Source organism: Pyxicephalus adspersus, chromosome 9 (genome assembly GCF_032062135.1).
Source record: "Pyxicephalus adspersus chromosome 9, UCB_Pads_2.0, whole genome shotgun sequence".
In the NCBI taxonomy this organism is placed as follows: domain Eukaryota; kingdom Metazoa; phylum Chordata; class Amphibia; order Anura; family Pyxicephalidae; genus Pyxicephalus; species Pyxicephalus adspersus.
In genome coordinates, this window is record NC_092866.1 from 8758833 (window position 1) to 8765411 (window position 6579).

A 6579-nucleotide genomic window follows, 5' to 3' on the forward strand; every position below is an offset into this window, starting at 1 on the left:
TTATAAAGCTGTCCGTCACACTGGTTGCCAAAAGGTGCGTTTGCCTATTTGTAAAAAGTGCAGATCAGCTGAAACAATTCTTACTTTTACACGTGAGTGCCAAAATGAACAAAATTGCAATCAGTATCATTTACCACGGATGTTACAGATTGCCAGATAGCATTAACCACTTTGATAGTGGTGAAGCTATAGGCCACAATAGAGATCAGTGGTGATTGTTCCAAACCATAAAAAGTGACCATGGCTACAATGGAAGTAAATTGGTCCTGTTTTCTATTTCTAATTATGGCATTCATTTGAAATCACCATCCAAAAGAATGGAGTTTTTGATTGCTACTTTAAATACAGCATGGCAATTGAAGAACAAATTGTCACAATACAAAATCAATCACCCTTTTAAAAATCTGCCTTGCAAAAGAGGTGATTAGATAGAAAATAATTGGTGATTAGATAGAAAAAAATTAGAGGTCAAAGAAGTTTTTTTTTGTTAAAAATTCATAATATGTATAATATTCTATATTTTGTTTTACTTTTTTTCCATGCAATCCTTTGCTCCTTTGTTGGAATGAAATGTAATAAAATAAAATAAAAAGATCTGAAACGTCACTGTGGACCGATATTAACTACAACCACTGTATGGGCCTACGTGCATTTTTTTTGTGTTAAGGCAGCCAAAATGAAATGTCAACACAAAAGCATCCAAAAAGGACATTTACTATTTTTGGCAACCCAGCTCAGAAATACCTTACTGTGCATTGTTAGAGTTGCATTAAATTGTGATTCATAATGCAGGGCACAGCAGCATGCTAACTAACATACTGTGGAATAATGTGTGGTGCAATACTAGGAAGGTGTGTAAACGTGCCCTAAAGCCAAACTTTTGTATGGTTGTTGCCAAGCTGAATCCCAAACCTGGATCTTACATGTCTCTGACAATTTAATAATGAGATCTTTCTATTGGTAAAAAGAAAAATGGCAATGACTGCTATTGACAACAGATAGGCCTGGAGGAGTCCCATCCAGTGAAGGTTAGATTTACTGCTTTATAAATAAACCCTTAAATCCATAGCAATGTAATATTAAAACTATAATAACAAGGTATAACTGTTATATGACATAAAAAACTAATTTATCACAAATTAACACATCCCGTATGGTCTTTGGGTATTTAAATCGGTGTATTAATAGGAGACATCAAAGTAGGAAGGGATCTTATGGCCCCTTTCGGATTTACGGTTGCAAGCGGCTGGTGTTAGCTGTTCCCAGCTGCCCAACTGTGCAGTTTAACCCTGTGATTTTTGTGTCAACTGACGATCAACCTCAACTGAATCCCGGATTCTGTGTCATGCAATTGCAGTTTGCTGCAATTCAGTCTTTCCAGATGGATCTTTTCTGGTCTTCCAGCAGCAGCAATCCCTTTCCAGCTGCACTTGAAGGCAGTTGCTTTTATGTCAATGAAAGCCGCTAACCACACAAGGGTGACCAGAAGCAACATGTTGCGTTCAGCAACTTTTCGCTATTAACTGCCTCCACAAAGTGGTTGGGAGAGCAGTTGAGCCCTGACAGACCGCTATGGTCAACCAAATGTCTGAAATTATCTCAAATTCCCATTGCTGTTTTTGCTATTAAATGATGGACTAATAGAAGGGATGTCCTTGCAGTAGTTTTTATTGTATTTTATGTTTTTGGATTGCCTTTATATATTAAATCAAAAAAATAAATAAACTCTGTGCACTGTATGCAAAGTCATAATAGTGTCTTAAATCAACTTGTTAAATTGTAACCACAATCATCAATATAACACAATCATGATATTTAAATATAACCATAAATAAATAAATCCGCTATCTGAAGTGAAATTGAAAGAAAGCCTCGGCCATAACAAATTCTTTCCTTTGAGCCTAAAAAGTTGTAACTTTTTAGATTTACTTTCTAATGCTTATCTCCTTATCACATTTTTTATATGGGGTACTTTATATGTTTGAAAGCAATAAAAAAATACATAAAAGTTAGAAGCCTCTTGTTTGTGGCAAAGGTTGTACCATATGTTTTTTTTTTCTTTCATTTTGACCAGTTTCTATTCATACTTCCCTCTAAAGTGCAGGTGCTGCTTCATGACACCCAAATAGAACGTGGCACCTTTTATAAGTGACACCGCTTCCTGCCTGGTTTTTATGCTAACCTGCTGGTTTAGAAAGGCCCTGTCACCTGACTATTTATTGTAACAATTTCCCCATTGGATTAAATGAGCATTTTATTTCATGTTATGTACCTATAAAGCTTTCCTTGCATAGTCATTTATAAGCCCTGAAACTGAATCTTGGATTTGATGTTAGCAGACTCTGCTCCAGTAGAACATTAAAGAATGGGGGACCCTTTAATACCTTGCAGGTTGCAGAGAACCCCTACTAATATTTATATCTATAGCTCATGGGATATACGTTTGAACAGTAAGTGGTTAATATTATAACAAGTAAAAGAATAAGGAATGTGGCTTATTAGAATATTGAAAAAAGCAATATAATTGGCCAGGAAAAAATGCAAAAGGTAATATTTGCATTGTCCTGTTAAAGTGGTGGCCAAGTTCGACTTTATAATGGTGGTCTTTGGTGGCCAGTTCAGTCTCCCCTAGTGTTGGTGACCAGCGCAGTTCCACACTATATTGACGTTCAGCTTTGTTACTTACACTGCTGTTTTTGGCAGATCCATGTAATGCCATGTTGCATTGATAGTCCATGGAGCATGACTTCTCAGATTGGTAGTTGGTTTAGAAGATCTCCATTACCTTTTTAGTCAGTAAGAAGAATGCTCCTTACATAGATGGTCCATAAAGAATGGTTACTTGGGGAGTAGTCACTGAAAGTCCCTCTTGGCCTAGCAAGCAGTGGAAATGATGTTTCTTAAATTGATGATCCAATAAGTATGGTTCCTTAGATAGGTAGCTAGTGGAGAAGGTCCCCATTACCCATGTAGTCAGTAGGAACAATGCTCTTTACATTGATGATCCAGGAAGAATGTCTCCTAAGATAACTAGGAGAAGTCCCCATTATACTTGTAGTCAGCAAGAAAACTGTTCCTTACATTGATGAACTATAAAGAGTGAGTCCTTAGATAGGTAGTTGGTCGAGAAAGTCCCCATTACCTTTGTAGTCAGTGGAAATAATTCTCTTTATTAAGGATCCATGAAGAATGGTTTCTTAGATAGATAGACAGTGTAGAGGGTCCCTATTGTCCTTGTAGTAAGTGGGAAAAAAGTCTCCGTACATTGATGGTCTATGGAGAATGGGTTCTTTCGATAGATAGTCAGTAAAAGTCACCAATATCCTGGTAGTCAGTGAGAATATCTATTACATTGAAGGACCATGGATAAGGGTTCTTTGCATAGGTAGTCAGCGAAGAAGTCTTCATTTCCCTCTTAGTCACTGGTAAGTATGCTGCTTACATTGATGGACCATGAAGAATGGCCCCTTAGATAGGTAGTTGGTGGAGAAGGTCCCATTATCCTTGTAGAGGGCTCCTTACAGATGTACTGTGGAAAAAGGAAATTCCCCCACCTCCTCCTATAACCGAAAAATTATTTGTGTCAGTGGTAATTAATCTGAGGGGTAGAAATTTCTTAATATATATGGAACCTCTGCCAAGCTGTGCAGAAACTTTAAGTTCCACAGAACCCTGGGTGAAAAATTCTGCTCTACTATTATCAAACATTGTTTTTAAATCTGTCACTTTCATTAAAATAACCCTTGGTGCAGGTTCTATGGTATAAAGGTATTTCCTGTGACCAATTCCTCCCCGTTGTGTTCCTCCTGGGTTGTCACCCCAAAGCATTTTTGAGACACTAAGCAGCCATGGTGACACGCATTGGTGATCCTACCATGAATGTACTCTCTGTACAAGGGTGACAACTGCCTCGCCATTTTGCTAATGTTACCCTATCACTTGGTTGAGACAAGACTATAGGCAGCTATGGCAACACAAATTCCTATATGATGTCACCTTTTGTGCAGGGGACATTAGATGGGTGCAGAAAATCCACATATAATGTTCTGTACTTAAAAGCAAAAAGTAAATACGAAAAAAGATTTCAATAGTATTTTATTTTCATGTGCAAAGGTTCAACTTACTAAGAGTCATCAAGTTAGAGTTCTTCCACAAGTCTGGGTTGCCAAGGTCAGAATTTATTTTTCATCCTTGCCAGGTGCCCGGATAATATTGGCGTTATTCATTTCTGCCGGGCCCTTGATGTGGGGACTGTAACTTGCTTTCTTTCTGTCTAATAGGGGAAGGGTGACAACCCACAATCTATCCCATGAATGAAGCCCTTGTTGGGTCATCTATAAGGAGGGGGCCAGCTGCTGTTTGGGGACAGTCACCAGATCGGGACAATAGCCCCCCAGTGAAGGAGAACCAGCTGTGACTAGCAGCACACACTCTGATTGTCCTGTTACAACATTGGCCTGTGTGTCTCCCACTCCAGGATGGTGGGGGGTATAAGCGGAATTCATTGGAAGATATTTCAGGCAAAATGATGACAAATACAGAAGCTCCGATTGTTGTGGAACTACAAGTGCATGCATATCCAAGCTTGACTGCAGTCAATATTGGTAAACCACTGAACAAGTAATGTTCCTTCTGCAGTAAAATAAACCTACCTTTGTGATCACAGATTCTTTATTTATCCTCACCTGTCCTGGCACAGCCATCTTCACCTGGTCCATGTTCACATTTCAGATCTTCGGTCATCATGATTGGCCATGCTAGAACGATGTAACTTCCGCACATGTGCACAGGAGTTCATGCCTTCCCTGCAGCCAGATGTGCTGAGTTTTTTGGGATCATAAAATAAGCTGCACATGTGCAACTCAAAAGAAGATTGTGAACAGGCAGGTAAATTGGGTTTATTGCAGAAGGGAAATTACTTGTCTCTTCCGCAATAAAGAACCCACCTGCTTGAATTTTTTTAAATATACTTCCACTTTAAATGTCCCATTATTGACAATGACAAATTATCTCTACCTCTCCCTATGATGCCTCTTGGTGTCTATTATTAGATTGGAATCTTCTTTACGATTGGCCCTTCCTATGACTGCAGGAACTGAGTCTGTATTGCTTATCAATAACTGGAAACTTTGTACCTGGAAACATTCTAGTGGCTTTCTGACTCAATGCAAACACGATACGGTTGCAAGGAAGATGCCATTTCCCACCCAAGAACTTTGCATGTATTGTTGTGGGAAAGATTGACTGCCTGTCTGTTTTTTTTCAATGAAGTGTGAAAGTTCAACACACTCATCCAAAATCATTTTTGCTCCAGGTCCCAAGCACACCTGTCACAATAGCTGAACTCTGGGATAAGCAAATATTGTCTAAATTCAAGAGGCGTGTGCGTTTTTATGAGCTCTGCACAGTAACCCAGCTGAATTGTTACCTCCGTGTAGGAGCATCCTGTTATACAGACCAGTCACTGCTGATTGTGCAGGGTGACTGGTCTTGTACCCGCCCCCTTCCTGTCCTCTTCTGCAGATAGCCTGTAGTGGGTGGGGCTGCTGGGACCCTCCCGCTGCTCTGCTCTCTGCTCATTTTATGCCCCGCCCATTGATGAGGGTTGATGGGGCTAATAGTTCCCTCCTTCAGCTTCATTTTTCTGCTCAGTTTATGTACAGTACAATGATGGTGTCACTGTTACCTACAAGGTAATACCAAGATTTATAACAGCATTTGTTGCACGCATTTAAGGTCAGCATCTTCTTTCTGTGCTAACATAGCAGATTGCAGAAGACATGACCCGATTCCAAATCTTGGTGCCTGTGCAGTCCTCGGATGGGGTCACAAATGTCCGACACAGAACAACCACGAATCTCTTATTGTGATTGACAACCTCTCATTTTAAATTTGACCTTTCAATATGCCTTGATGGTCATGATCAGAGGGATGGATAGTGAGGGGTTACCAGACAAAGACAATTGGGGACACCTGTTTGGAAAATTAAGTAAACCTGTCATCCCAGTTGTAAACCATGGCCATAAGTCCAAAGAATTAATGGTTCCACTATGAGTTGCTTTAAAATGAAAGAATGACAGGGGTAACTGGAAGTACCCCATCCATGCCTCCATAGTGCCTTCCGAAAGAGCCACATGACTGAATCTCTGCCACTGCTCGGAAGTTCCAGCTCTTGTTCATGGTTGGACTTTGCCAGGTCCCACCATCAAGTCAAATGCCCACAAATGCAATCTTTGGCAGTACCTTTAGCAGTATCTTGCAAATCAGAGGAAGTTTTATTCTGTAAAAAGCAACTTAAAATACAACTAGCATCACATGAACAAGCTGACACATTTCGCACCCTTAGTACTAACTCATAAGGTCTAGGCTAGTGAATGTTAACTTATACGAAGCATAGGGCCTCAGGTGTGGTCCATGACAGCTCCAAAAGGATAGTATATGATGGAAGACTATAGTCAAAAAATCAAACTGTACAGTCAGTATCATATGATGATCTTACCACATTTCACACCCTTAGCACCTATTCATAGGTTCTAGGTCAGTGGGTGTTACCTATCAAGGTGTATGGGACCTCAGCTG